The 14834-nt window shown below is 52.2% G+C and overlaps 1 protein-coding gene across 12 annotated transcripts in view; it reads left to right on the top strand.

The window, feature by feature from the left end:
* Positions 1 to 14834, top strand: part of EPB41L1 (erythrocyte membrane protein band 4.1 like 1) — a 121229-nt gene that overhangs the window by 36932 nt on the left and 69463 nt on the right. For 2 of the 12 annotated variants that reach the window (XM_032420111.1, XM_032420116.1), the window contains exon 1: positions 13350 to 13445. The exons of 2 other annotated variants lie outside the window; for them this stretch is intronic. The gene's annotated coding sequence lies outside the window, so the exon portion shown is untranslated. Of the gene's footprint in view, positions 1 to 13349; positions 13446 to 14018; positions 14126 to 14834 lie in introns of those variants that run through there. 8 more of the 12 variants (XM_032420112.1, XM_032420110.1, XM_032420122.1 and 5 more) reach the window with 5 other exon arrangements.

Raw genomic sequence — 14834 nt, 5'->3', positions numbered from 1 at the left:
ACTTGGTGTCAGAACCACTTGTTCAAATCCTTATGCTGCCATTCCCTAGCTGGGTGTCCTTAAGCAAGTTACATCTCGGTTTTCTCCTCTGTAAAATGGGGCCACTAGATCCTGCTTCTCAGGGGTGGTTTGGAGCATTGAATAAAGATGAAGTAGCTGTTTTGTTGTTAGTACTTTTAATTATTGCTTTTTAAAAATATATATACATATATATTTATTTATTTATTTGAGAGGGAGAGGGTGAGAGAGAGCGTGTGCGTGGGGGAAGGGGCAGACCTGGGGGAGGGAGAGGGACAGCGGACTCTGCACTGAGCCTGTAGCCCAACATGGGGCTTGATCCCATCACCCTGAAATCAAGACCTGAGCTGAGATCAAGAGTTGGACGTTTAAGCAACTGAGCCACCCAGGCGCCCCTGTAATTGCTATTTTTAATATTAATATATTGGTGGGAAGATTCCATGTACATACTTCAAAAATACAAAAGTAAATTGGAATTGACTAGAATGCAAGGCCTAGGATTCCACTTCTTTTTTTCTTTTGTCCCAGTCAGCAGATAGTCAGACGCTTGAGGAAAGGACAGTACAGCGAAAGCCAGGGCCCCAAATGTGGAGCTGGGAGCAGGCCTAGAGTGGGAGGCCACGCAGGCTGATTCCCTCTCCTCCCCTCCCTCCCCTCCCTCCCCCCAGCCGCACAGGGGTGCCGTCACCCCTGTGAGAGGAGCCTGCGGACTGCTGCTGGAGCTGGGAGGGAATGATGGCCTGGTGTGGAGATGCAGGGCACGTGGCCCTAGACGGGCTTTTGTGGGGTTCTGGGCAGGGGATGGTGATGTAGCGACTATGAGCTCAGCTGGAAGGGAGGGCTCCGTAGAATATGGCTCCTTAGAACGTGAGCTCAGGATACCCTATTCAGTTCTTCTATTTAACTCCTGTCTGCAAGTCAGACCTGTGTCTGAATCCTGACTTACTGTGTGACCTTTGGCAAGTGTGCTGCTACCCTTGCAGGGCCTCAGTGTCCTCCTCTGTGTAATGGGTACAGCAGCACCCACTTTGAAAGCCGTTGTGAGGGTTAAGTGATATGAGTATAATAAAGTGCTCTAGAAAAATTGAAAACAGAATATAGTGAATGTTCACTACCACTTTTTAAGATTTTTTTTTAAGTTTTTTTTTTTTTTAAGATTTTATTTATTTATTTGACAGAGAGAGACACAGCGAGAGAGGGAACACAAGCAGGGGGAGTGGGAGAGGGAGAAGCAGGCTCTCCCCTGAGCAGGGAGCCCAATGCGGGGCTCGATCCCAGGACCCTGAGATCATGACCTGAGCCGAAAGCAGACGCCTAACGACTGAGCCACCCAGGCGCCCCCACTTTTTAAGATTTTTTTTTAATTCCAGTATAGTTGACATACAATGTGACATTAGTTTCAGGTGTACAACATAGTGATTCAACTTCTCTATACCTTATGCTGCACTCACCACAAGTGTAGCTGCCATCTGTCAGCAGATGCTACTACGGTATCATTGACTATCTCCCCTACACTGTGCCTTTTATTCCCGTGACTTCAGTCATTCCGTAAGTGGAGGCCTGTATCCCCCACTCGCCTTCACCTATTTTGCCCATGCCTCTCCCCTCTGGCAGCTATCAGTTTGTTCTCTGTATTTATACGTCTGATTCTCCTTTTTGTTTGTGTATTCATTTGTTTTTTTTAGATTTTACATATGAGTGAAATCATTTGGTATTTGTCTTTCTCAGTCTGACTTCTTTCACGTAGCATAATACCCTCTAGGTCCATCCATGTTGTCACAAACAGCATGCTCTCTTCCTTTTTTATGGTTGAATAATATTCCATCGTAGATACATGCCACATCTTCTTTATCCATTCATCTTGGATTGCTTCCATATCTTGGCTTTTGTAAATAATGCTTCAATAAACACAGGGGGTGCATATATCTTTTTGAATTAGTGCTTTCATTTTCATTGGGTACATACCCAATAGTGTGATTACTGGATCATATGGTATTTCTATTTTTAATTTTTTGAGGAACCTCCATACTGTTTTCCACAGTGGCTGCACAAATTTACATTCCCACCAACAGATTTACTACCACTTTTATCTTTATTAGAATACTTATTTCCCTTATTGTAAAATGAGATCCACTCTCTCTGGATGAGATTCATGGACAGGGGTTCCTGGAGGAGAGCACTTCCACTGTGGAGGCCTGTACCAGGGGACTGTGGGGGATGGCTGGGTGGGGCCCCCAATTAGTGAAACTCCAGGGGGCACCTGGGGACGGTGTGGAAATTCAAAGCCAGAGGGAGACTTGGTAAGAGTGGTGGCTGAAGGGGTGGGGTCTCTAATGAGAAACCAGGAAGGGCTTTGAATGGTTCAGACCAGAGGCTGCGAGTCAGCTGAGGGTAATGGACCTTTCTTATGACCTTTCTTATGTAAATAATATATATTCTCACGCATCCATACACCAGAAAATCAGCAAGGAAGTAAAACAAAACCCAGATAAGCACAAGAGAAATAATTCCACTGTCAAAAAACAACATCTGGGAACATAATTTTTTGTATATTTCCTTCCAGTTTTCTTTTCTTTTCTTTTCTCTTCAAGATTTTATTTATTTGAGAGAGAGAGAGAGCACAGGCAGGGGAAGCAGCAGGCAGAGGGAGAGGGAGAAGCAGGCTCCCCGCTGAGCAGAGACCCAGATGCGGGGCTCGATCCCAGGACCCTGGGACCATGACCCTAGCTGAAGGCAGATGCTTAACTGACTGAGCCACCCAGGCGCCCCTCCAGTTTTTTTTTTTTTTCCTATGCATGCACATACATTTTATAGAAATTGGGTCACATGTTACATACTATTTTGTACCTGCTTTTTAAAATTTTGTATTATGTTATGAATGTTATTACATACAATCATATAGATCCACAGCACTATATTTTAACAACTGCATAATATTTCAGGATATTTCTGTATTATTTATATAACGTAGCCACTATTTTTGGACATTTCTATTAATTCTAATTCCCACTTCACTGTGGTATACAGGACTCTTGTAGACACAGAACAAATGTTCTCATAGCTATATCTTTGTGTACATGCATTGTAGAAGAATTTCCGGCTTCAAGTTATGTACACATTTAAGGCTTAGAATGCACTTTTCCAAAGTGCCCTCCAGAAAGATGAAACCAGGCGACAGTGGCACTGACATTGTTCAGGTCTGCCTGACCTACTAGGTGCTCATTGCCTTAATATCCAGACTGCAGTGGGGCGGGGGTGGGGGAGCCTTCCTCATATGGCCTTGGGGGAGGAGAGGTATCAATAGCTACTCTGAAGGGACTCTTGCAGAGAGAGGGGCCCCTGCACGGGCTGGTGGCCTGGTGTAGGCTGTCCTGATGAGGGCTGTGTTGGTCAGGGGAGGCTGGGCTGGGCTGGGCTACGGGTCCGGCTCGGCTGCGCTGGCTCGGCTGGGCAGTCTTGCCCCTGGTGTGATCCTGGGCGCAGCCTGGTGTGATCAGCGTGGTCACCAATCCAAGACATTCATTCTAGAAGCCGGCGCAGCCTGTCTGGCCATGCTGACAGCCGTGTACATTCACATAGCGGGTAGTGATTCCCCAGAGCCGGCAGTGGTGGCCGTCGCTCTGACAGAGTGGAACTGTTCTCACCCATCCTGTCACTTGGCCTCTAAAAATATCTATCGCCTGTTCTGAGTGACCGCACCGCCATGTGTCTGGAGGTGTAGTCCCTTGGCTGTGGCTATGTGAGGGAGGGTTTTTGCGCGCGCACGTGTGTGTGTGTGTGTGTGTGTGTGTGTGTGTGTGTGTGTGTTGGGGGTCGGGGTGGCATCTGGGACCCTCTAGTGGTTGGCATCTGAGCTGGGGATTTGGGGTGGGGGAACGAGAGGCAGGCAAGCTCCTCCTCTTCTACCTTCTCATGGCTGGGGACAATCTGTCCACTCTTTGGGAAGTGGCAGAGACAGCCCGTGGGGGCCGGGCTTGCCTTCGGGACTGTGTGCTCACTCCCTGCTGCCTGGGGGGAGCAGGAAGGGGGGGCAGCCTGCAGAGGCAATAAGACAAGGCAGGGGGCAGGCTCTGGGAGGGATGGGTAGCATCCAGCCCATCAGCTATTGAATCCTATGAAATCGCATTTCAGATTTCATCATTTTGGTGAAATTTTTCACATAGAGTTTCTTTAAATTAGATACAAATACAGCCGATTTCTTATCATGGATGATTAGAGACCATCTAGCCAAGGTTTCTTGACCAAGTGTCCATGGACCCAGGGGGTGATCGACACATGGGCTTCATGAGGTCTCTTGATGCCTAAAATAACAAGAAGTGTGTGTGTGTGTGTGTGTGTGTGCGCGCACACGTGCGTGCACGTTTGTGTGCATAATGTTTGTGTGTCTGGATGTGTGCCCATGTGCATTTTTCTGGGGGAGAAGCTCTGCAGTTTTCATCTCATTTTCAGAGAAAACCATGACCCATAAAAGGTTAAGAACCACACTAGGCCAACCCCCTCCCATCAGAGGTAAGGAAATTGAATCCAGAGAGGAAAATGACTGCCTGAGATCTCACTGCCAAGACCAGAGTCCAGGTTTGTTGATATCATCTCCCTCTGGCTGGTTTCCTGAGTTCGGATCCAGCCCCTGCAGTAGGCAGAACCCCAGGTACTGTTTCCCATACCCTTCTGTCTGGCATGGATCAACTGAATGGGCCTGACACTTTCCATGGCAGTGGGCAGCTGGGCACTCACTTCCAGACATTCCTATTCCCAGGTAGTCTTATAGGGAAAGACGCAAGGGCCATCTTTTGACTTGATCCCTTATAGGGCATCTTAGCTCAAGACACTAAATCCACCTCTTGCGCTTTGACACAAGACGTGCCCTTGCCTTCTGGGAGAGGAACTGACACCTTGGCCTGGAGAGAAGTCACTGGTGCTATGGGGGAGTGGGCCCAGGAATATTATATGATGGACAGGCAGGAGGCCATAGCTCATGGCAGGAGACAGATGCTGGTCCATTGTATGTGGCAGGAATTCAACTTGGTACCATAGGAGTTTAGATGAAGTGGCACATGAGGATTAAAATGATAATTAACATTCATTGACTTACTATATGCCAGGCACTCTTCTAAGAAGAGTGCATGTGTTGACTTCTTTGATCTTTACAATAACCACAGAGGGTTATTAAAGTAAACTGAGGCCAAAGAGATTAAGCACACTAGTTAATGTCTGAGTCAGGACATGGAGCCCCACATCTTCTGACTCCAGAGTGTTGAGTTACTTTGGAACCAGCGTGGCCCCTAGCCTCGGTGCTGGCAGATCCCACACCTGAGTGTGCATCAGAACCACGAGAGGGCTGATCAGAACACAAGTTACTTCTCCAAGTCTCCAAGTTTCTGACTCTGTAGGTCTGGGGTGGGGCCTGAGGATTTGTACACTAAGGCGTTCTCAGATGATACTGCTGTTCTAGGGACCATGCTTTGAGAACCACTTTCCTGCTTACTGATAGGAAGAGGTGACCAGAGGGAAGGGAAGTGGTTATTGATCTTGCCTGGATTATTGCAGTGCTCTCTGGCCCACTACCAGGTCCAGGTCTCTCCTGCCCTCTAGTCACTTACTCCTCACTAAGGTCGAATTTATCTTCCTGAAGCCCAGCTCTGCCCATGTCATGCCTCCACTCAACATCTGGATTCTCTGCCATGTGTACCCGTGCCATCCAGTAGAACTGTCTGGAAATGGTGCACATCTGCACTGTCCAATATGGTAGCCACTAACCACAGGTGGCTATGAATTTTACATTTTTTCCCATTTTAATTCATTTAAATTTAAATAGCCACATGTGGCTAGTTGCTAGACAGTGCGGGAAATCACTTGGTATGCCGTGTCATTCGAGGCTCCCACTGGTACCATATGCCTTCCAGCCCCAGCCTCAGCCCTTAGCATCCCTAGCTCAGGGCCATACAGGGCCAGTTTCCTGAGTCTACCCTGGACTCCCCAGCCCTGGGCCTTGTTTTATGCTGTCTCCTCCGTCTAGAGTGTCCTTCTGCCCTGTCTGTAATGCTCAGCCCAAATGCTCCCTCTGCCTTGAAACCTTTGACACCCGCCCTTCCCCCAATCTCTTTCTCCTCTGAACTCCAAAAGCACTTCATCCTTTTCTTACAGCCTTTGGTACTTTTTGCCTTCTATTGCGATTGGCTGGTGCTGGTGTTTTCTCTCAACTGTGAGCTTTCGGAGAGCATGACTGTTTGCTAGTGAGTTCTCGCTGCCCAGCTCAGGTCCCCCCAGACACACAGAGGAGCTCGCTAAATCCCACAAACCTTTGCCCTGGTGCACTGGGGAAACAGAGATGGATAACGTGCCCTTCCTGTTCTCAAGCTGCTCACGGGCTCTCAGGAGAATCTGATTCATATCCAGAAAACCACTGAAGCCAATGGTTATTTTGGGCAGGAAGATAAAAGCCACAGAGGGCCAAGTTGGCGAGGGAGTCCGGCAGGAGCCACCTAAGCGGAAGGCTGTGTTTGTACACACAGAAGGCTTCTCTGCCCACCCTGGCCTGGTACAAGGAGTGGAAGCATCTAGACATCACGGCCTGGCCACCTCCTGAAGCTGGGGATTAACCAGTGATACAGCGACTGCTCTCACCATCTGATCCCTGCATATGGGTGGATGGGGAGAAGGGTCTCACCATCTGATCCCTGCATATGGGTGGATGGGGAGAAGGTTGCAAAGACTATAGAGCTCTGCCAGCTTCTGGAAGTAGAGTGTTGGCCGGGTGGCACCTGGGCTGGGAATCTGAGTACGAGAAAATGTTCACTGTGGTCTGAGCAATGGGCAGCAGGTGAAATTCTGCTTGGCCTGGTGTGGGAGTTTTGAGATTTTGAGAACAGTCCTGGTTGAAAAGAGAGAAATAGCATTCTAGCTTCAGAATCTAGTACTAAGAGTATTCTACATCCTGAAAATCTCTAGTATATATTCATTTCTGGGACAAAAGCCTGTTTTAAAAAGAGAACTTTATTGAGGCGTACCTGGGTGGCTCAGTTGGTTGAGCATCTGACTCTTGGTTTCGGCTCAGGTCGAGATCTTGGGGAACGTGAGATCGAGCCCTGCATCAGGCTCCACGCTCAGTGCAGAGTCCCCTTCTCTCCCCCTCCTTCTGCCCCTCCCCCTGCTCGCTCTCACGCGCTTTCTCTCTCTCTCTCTCTTTCTCTCTCAAATAAATAAATCTTTAAAGAAAGTTGACGTTATAAATGCAGAAAAGTACACAGATTATAAGTTTACACATACTTGTGTAACTATAGTCCAGACAAGAACTAAAACGCGACCAGCATCTCCACGGTAAATTTGTGATAAACCAAATATATGCAGGATTAATGATGGAAAAGCACAGGCTCTGGAGTCAGGTGTGCCTGCAGTTGAATCCTGCTCCCCGCCCCCAACTAGCAGTGTGACCTTGGTTTAGTGACTTCACTGCTCTGAGCTTCAGTTTCCTCCCCCTGTAAAATCAAGTGCATATATAACCTCCGCTTTACAGGGCAGTAAGAGATTAAAAACTGAAAATGAATCCAAATTGCTAGGCACAGTGCCACTACGTAGTGGGGACTCAGCTGCTCTCCGCAAGGGTGATGTGGATTGATGGTGTCACTGCAGCATCTTCTGGCACATGGGACCGCAGACGCATCGCCACTTTCCTCCCATTGCCTCTCGCAGCTCCCAGCCTCTGTACGATACTCTCCAAGGTCTCTTCTGACTGCAAGGAGTCTGCGATGCTCTGACGATGCAGACCTCAGCTGACACCTCAGGCCCCTGATGGGAGGCTGGGGGGACGGATATCTGTATCGAGTGGGACGGTGGCCAGATCTTTCATGTTCAGGCCCCGGGAGTGTGGCTGTCGGAGCGTGGGGCTCCATTAAGAAATGTAGCCAAGGTGGCGTTGGGGTCAGCAGAACTCAGCCTCAAGAGTGTCCTGGCATCCCGGTGAATTCTTACTCCCCGCCTCTGACTCTGGGAGTGAGGATGGCCCAAGGGACACACAGCGCACACATATTTTGAGCAGGGCCCTCATGGGGAGAAGGATGAAAGTGGCCCCTCCCATCAGGTTCACAGCAGACAGGAGTTAAGACCTTTCAGCACTTCTCGTGACCCAAGGCTGGAGGGCAGAATGCGGGAGGGAGAGGCCCAGAGTTTCCTTCTATCTGGGAGGGGTTGTTGCCAAGAGGAGGAGACCAGGAAGGACTTCCTGGAGGATGGCTGGATGAATGACCATGGGAAAAGGAGGAGGGGTCTCCCGGGCAGAGGAAAGAACACGGGCAGAAGCAGAGAGGCAGGGCTGGGCCGCTGACCTAGGAGCCCGGAACCTTTCATTTTGAAGGAGCTTCCCACCCAGAGCCTGAGGATAAGGCTGAAGAACCAGGTGAGATCAGCCTGTGAATGGTCTGGAAAGTCAGGGTGAGGAGTTTGGCTTGCTTTATCAGAGAATGGGGGACCACTGAAGGTTCCTCCACTGAGGAAGCGGAGTAGGACCAGCTCCTGGAGATTTGCTCAGTGGAGACCAGCAGGTACACATTTGTCCAGAGCTGCATTATTTTTTGGCCAAAGATGGTAGCCAAATGTCCAAGCTACTGGAGTGGGCTGTGAGAGCCCTTGGGATGCGCGGACCTGCGTAGAGGCCTGGCTGTGGGTACGGAAGGGGGAGGGGAGGCCGGAGAGGAGGAGGAGGAAGGGCGAAGGCGAAAGTAAGGCTCCCACCTTTGCCAGATTGCAGTCTTGTTGGGGAAGCCAGAGAGCCTCATGACAACTGAGTTTCGAATTCAGAAGTGAAGACATGAAATGTGTGGTCCAGTAGGCCAGAGGAGGGACAGGCTGGGTAGAACATGGGTGGAGGAGGCAGGGAAGGTGAACTTCCTGGAGGGGAGGCAAACTTTGGAGGCTTTGGAGAGACTGAGGGTATCGCAGGGCACGCTCAGCCCTTTGTGGGTATTCTCTCATGTCCTCTTCTAGGAGCTCTAAGAGGTGGTGCCAATATCATCCCCATTCTACAGAGATGGGAACTGAGGCTCAGAGAGGTTAAAGCCTTGCCCAAGGTCACACAGCTCCTGTACAAATTAATGAACATCCCCCATCCCTGCCTCTGGCCCCCTCCCTCCCCAGAGGTAACTGTTGCCCTTGCACTCTTCAGCAGCACCACACTAGATCTAGAAAAGCGCTTTGTACTGTGTGACCCGCTGTGCGGCTTGGTCATCATTTCACACCAGAATATGACCTAATGCGGGAGTGTGTGGCTCCCACGGTCCGGGCTGGAAGGTTCCAGGGAAGGGTGGTCCCTGGGGACTGCAGCGCTTCAGGAGCCTTCCTGGAGGAGTCTGAAGGCGAGGAGATGGGGGGCAGCTGGAAGAGGGAGGTCCCTGCCAGGTGAGTGATGCTGCCTGTCCACCCTGCCTGCTCTCTACATCCAGACGCAGCCACCCTGCAGTGCCTTCCAGAGAGCACCAAGGACCAGTGAGAACAGCCTTCTCAGGCAGAATGTCCCAGGCCTGTGGGTCATGCTGCTCTGGAAAGTTTGGCTCTGGTAGTTTCCCCCGGAGACTGGCCCAGCTCTCAGCTGCCCGGGGCTGCAACTCACCCCCGCCAGGCCCTGCAGCCCTGTAGGGCCAAAGCCAGACGCCCTGCAGCTTTCTTGCCCTGGAATACCCTCCTCGCCGTGACCTTGCCTTTAACCTAGCTCAGTTTAGGCATCCCCTCCTCCAGGAAGCCTTTTCTGAGCCCCAGGGGCTGGGTTAGGACTTCAGATTATCTAAACCCGTGCCAACTAAAGGAAATGTCGTGTGAGCCACATATGTAATTTACAGTTTTCTAGTGGCCACATGAAAAAAGAAAAGCAATAAGAAACCAATGACATATTCTAACGCTACATTTCATTAACTCAATACATCTAAGATACTTCAACACAAAAATTACTGAGCTATATTACACTCTTTTCCAATTAAATCTTCAATGTCCAGTGCCAACTTTAGACTTAAACACACCTCATTTGCATCCGTCCCAGTTCAAGTACTCAGTAGCCGCATGTGGTAGTGACTACCACAGAGGGTCAGCGCAGTTCTGGAGGCCGGAGGAGAGCATCAGGACTGACTCTTAGTGTTTGGCCTCGGAAAGATATGGCAGTCATATCCTGGCTCTGCCATTTCTTCCATGGGTGAACTTTGGGAAGTCATTAACCCCTTTGAGCCTTACTTACTTTAGCTGTAAAAGGAGTGAAGGATTTCGATGCTAGAGAATGATTGTGAGCATTCCACAAATGAATGTGTGTCTAGCATCAGGTACAGAGTAAGTGCTCAGAAAATGGTGGTGATTCATCTTACAGTGTGCCCTCTGATGGGCTGGCTTATGTGCCGTTCTCCCCCACTGGACTGACTGTGAGTCCAAGGATGGAGGCTACCCAATTCCTCTCGCCTCCCCTGAGTCCAGGACCTGGCTCAGTGTGAACATCACTGCTTGCTGAATGAAAGATTAAATCCTTGTGCTCGGAGCACTAGCCACCCACCCTTACCCTCCTGCCCACCCAGGAACAAAGGGGCCCCTGCTGGCTGGGAGTCACGAGACCTCTGACTACTTGGGGTGACCTTGGCAGAGGCCACTGAAGATAAAAGAGGGGGTAGGAGGGGCCCTGCTCAAAGTGTTTGGTGTCATCTCTGCCCCAGCCCTGGGGGGCTATTGCTGACACCTTGTGCTTTGCCTTCCCAGCTAATGGAGCGAACCATTTCCATCCTTCTCCAGGCTTTCCTGTATCCTGGCACTTTTCCGTCAAGTTCTCTGGAGTTAAAAATTTAAGAGAAAATAATTTCTCCTACCTCCTAGGCAGACCAGAGAGGGGGAGGCGGGGTCCTGTCCCTTCTCTCCTACCAGCATTCACTGACCTCCCATCACACCAACCCAGTAACAGAAGTAGGGCAGGAAGAATTTCTCCCATTTTATAGATGAGGAAACAGGCTCAGAGAGGTCAAATAATCTGCCCAAGTAACACTGACAGTGGTAGAGGCAGGGCTGGAAGCAGAATTCAGAACTAAGGGAACTGGAAAGACATTCTTCATTGAGTGGGCTCTTCTTTGTCCACCTGGGCCCCTAGCATTTCTCCATGGGGGCTTTCATGAGAGGTGGTCCTGGGTTGGGTCCTATTCCTGTGCGTCAGCTTCCCTGCCTGGGGAATGAAGGCAGCAAAGGAATTGCAGTATTAATTTCAGCTGATGCCTGTAAGGGGCCATGTGTTCGTCAGAGTACCCCCGGCCCACCCTCCACCAGATTTCTCTGGAAAAGGTTATTGCAGGGTCAAGTGGAAAGTGGGTTCCAGAGAGCTAGTGTGGCTGAGCAAGTATAACCTTGAACAAGTCACTCACCACTCTGGGCCTCAGCCTGCCTATTTATAAAATGGGGATGATATTATCTCACAAGATGTTGTGAAGATCACACACAGAAGTACTTTGCAAACTGGAACGTGCTAATAGAAATATTGGTCAATACTAATAATAGAAATAATGACAATAGTAGAAGCCCACTTTTCAGTGTGGTCCCTCTGACCTGAAGGGAATTGGGCCTTTTGAGTATAAATCCAGAATGATGTCTGGGAACGTCCTGCCTGGATCTTTGGAATGTAGCTCGGATTCTTCTGGGAAAGTGAGAGGCTCCATCTAGCTCAGGAGGGTGGGAAAATGGCCCTGACCCAGGGGAGGAGGGAGAAGGAAGGAAGGGGAGGAGGATCCAGAGAAGGAGGATGAACTAGGAGGAACAAGGGCTTTGGCTTATGTGCTCTGTCCTGCCCACAGGAGCCCAGGGTTGGGAAGGTCAGTGAACAGAAGAGGCTCAGAGTGAATCTGGAATAAAAATAGTGGCCAGCAGGGAGTCAAGGATCTCTTACCAGATGTGCAGCAAGTTTATCTGGTGTAACTCCTAAGTTTTACTGATCCTTTCACTCATTCACTTGAATAAATGTGTAGTAACAACTCAAAGCATCCCTAGTGGCAAAGTGACTTGCCTGAGGCCATGCATGCCCCTGAGGGTCTGGAGAGTTCCTGGGAGGAATTTGGGAAGCTGGAGAATGAAGGAGAGTCCCGAGGTGATGAGGTGACGAGGTGACGGAGGACATCTGTAAGGAAGTCTGCCCAGCGGGACTCTGGTCCGTCTGGGAATTGACTCTGGGCTGCTTTGTCTAGCTTCCCAGCTCCTGCCTGGAGCAAGGGCGTGTTCTCTGGGCCTGGGAGGAGCCGGCTTCCTCCTGCTCGCTCTCTGCCCGCTCCGGAGCTTAGTGGGCAGCACGGAGAGTGAAGGGACTAGAAGCTATGTCTTGGGAACATCTGGTGAAGGAGTTTGTCATGTTTAAGCTGGAGAAGATAAGGCTTGGTGTGGGGGTGGGAAAAAAGGGACACAGTTGCTATCTTGAGTTCTCTGAAGGGTGCTGGGGAGAAGGCCTGGCCTCATTCTGTGGAGGCCCTAAGGGGTGGTATTAGGACCTAAGTTGGAAGGTCACCATGAGAGAGCAGCCACACATACTCTCAGAGACAGGGAGTAGAGGTGGCTACTCGTGAGTCAACACTGAGGGACGCGATCCACTGGTGAGGCTGACACCGAGGGACTGCAGCTTAGGGGGACGGATGGCTTGGCTCATGTCTGGGCTGCTTCCCAGCTTTGGACCTCTGTGCTTTCCACTGCAGTGGGGTCTGGGGTGCCTAGAACAGTGGCTGGCACATAGTAGGTACTCAGGAATTATTTGAAGAGTGAAAAAATCTATGTTTATGCCTGGGGGGAAGGGGCTTGGGAGTAGGGGTCATGTGGGCTACAAATGTGGACCATGGGCAGAAGTCTTTGGAGATTATGTTGGGAGCTACCCACTGTCTTCCCTGGGGCTTCCCCCATGAAATGGGACCCTAGAGATGAGGATGTCCAACCCTTTCTTTGACTGTTTGCAAACTGAGGCCCAGAGTGAGAGAAAAACTTGCCCAAAACTATTGGCCAAGACAGTGACAGAGCCGGACCAGATCCCAGGCCCTCTGCCTCCCACAGTCCTCTGCCATTTGAGGTCCTGGCCTGTGGACCCAGGGAGGTGGAGGTGTGGGGGGTGGGACCAGCTTTTTGAGTTAGTGCTGCTGAAGGGCTTTCACTTGGTTTTGAGTCATATCCTCAGTGCCACAAACCCCTTGGCTACCCCGCCGCACACCTTCCTGGAGCCTAAGTGCACACCCAGCCTGTGCTCACACACATCCAGAAAAAAAACATCTGCGCACAGGCCCAGTCCCTAGTTATACTTAGGGTCATTGCCACCAAAGCGCATATGGGCAAACGCACACATACCCTCAGAGACACACCGGATCCCAGGAGGCGTTTGCACACACCTCCTCCCGGATTGGGGAGGAGTCCTGAGTCCCACGGAGATTGTGCCCTTCTTCGCTGCTGGGGAGGTGAGGGTATCCGGCTCTGCTCGGTGGGCTGGGAGGCCCACTGTGTCTGAGTCACCCCTTCTGAGTCAGGGATCCTCCCGCTTCTGCCCCCCCCCCCCCCCACGCCGTCCCTGCCGAGCTCCCAAGAGGGGTTGTCCCCGCGCTTGGGCCGACGCTGGCCGGGGCGCCGGGGTGGGGGCAGCGAGGGTGCAGAGTTGGCTCCCGCAGGGGTCCGGGAACTGCCGGTGACAACGCTGGGGAGGAGGTGGCCTGGGAGCCTGAGAGAGAGGGAGGGAGGAGGAGGAGGAGAGGGAGGCTGGCGGAGAGGAGGGCCAGGGCCGCCGGAGGGAGGCAGGGCCAGGGCCGCCGGAGGGAGCAGGCAGGCGCGCGGCGGCCGCCCCTGGGCTGGGCGCGGAGGCCGGGCGGGGGCGGGGGCTGGCCGCGCGTTGGGCGCCAGGCCCGGGGCTGTGGGCACGGTGCCCAGCCCCCGGCGCACGCCGAGCCGCCGCCGCCGCCGCCGCCGCCGCTGCTGCAGTCGGCATCCATCAGCGGGCGGGGGTGTCGCGGAACAGGCTGCTCCGCAGAGCCCGCCGCGGCCCCGCGCGCCCGCCCCGCCCCGCGGCCTTCGGCCCCGCAGGAGCCGTCGGGGCGCCCCGCCCCCCCTCGCCCAGCTTGCCCGAGATGGGGACCCCCGGGCTCAGGTAGGCACGTGCGGGGGGGGTCAGGTGGCACGGGGGGCTGGGGACTCAGTACATGTAGGCCCAGCCTGCAGCCCTGGGGAGGACTGGGGGCGAGACCGGGAGGAACTGAGTTTGCAAGCTGTTGGCTCCCTGGCCAGTGTGGGGGGGAGATCCGTGCTGTTCCTCCCTGCCTCCCAGGTCTGCAGCCTCCCCGAGGCCTGGAGAGAGAGGTGGGCAGGCTGTGGGCTGCTGGTTACTGTTGGGAAGAGCGGTTGCTGGGTGCTGGGCTCCCTGGCTGGGCCAGTCTGTTTCTTTGAGACCATTCCTGCCGCGTCTGTGGAGGCCAGGGGCTTCCTGGATCTCTGCGTCCAAGCTTCAGATGCTGCAGGCCAGTCTCTTGGTTGCAGCCTGGGGTGCTGGGCAGCTCCTGTCCTCTCCTTCACCCTCTGGTTATAGACCTTTTCCCACCCTGGCCTCACTTCCCATGGCATCGCCCTCCAAGTCACCCAAAGCTGGGTGGATGGATAATAGTCCTGGGGCCTCTGGGGTTCTGGTTTTCTATTGTTCTGGCCAGAGGCTGTCCCCCGATTAGAGGGAGAGGGTTTGTGGGTTCCAGCTGTGTCTGGCACCTTCATGCTTGGGAATGTCCGAGGATCCAGAAGCTGGGGTCTTGGAGACAGGCCTGGGGTGGGGGGAAGTGACTGTGCCACCAGGGTAACTTACCAGGTGC

Source organism: Phoca vitulina, unplaced genomic scaffold, assembly GCF_004348235.1.
Source record: "Phoca vitulina isolate PV1807 unplaced genomic scaffold, GSC_HSeal_1.0 scaffold22, whole genome shotgun sequence".
In the NCBI taxonomy this organism is placed as follows: domain Eukaryota; kingdom Metazoa; phylum Chordata; class Mammalia; order Carnivora; family Phocidae; genus Phoca; species Phoca vitulina.
The sequence above is the reverse complement of the archived record's forward strand: the minus strand, read 5'-3'. Positions and strand labels throughout refer to the sequence as shown.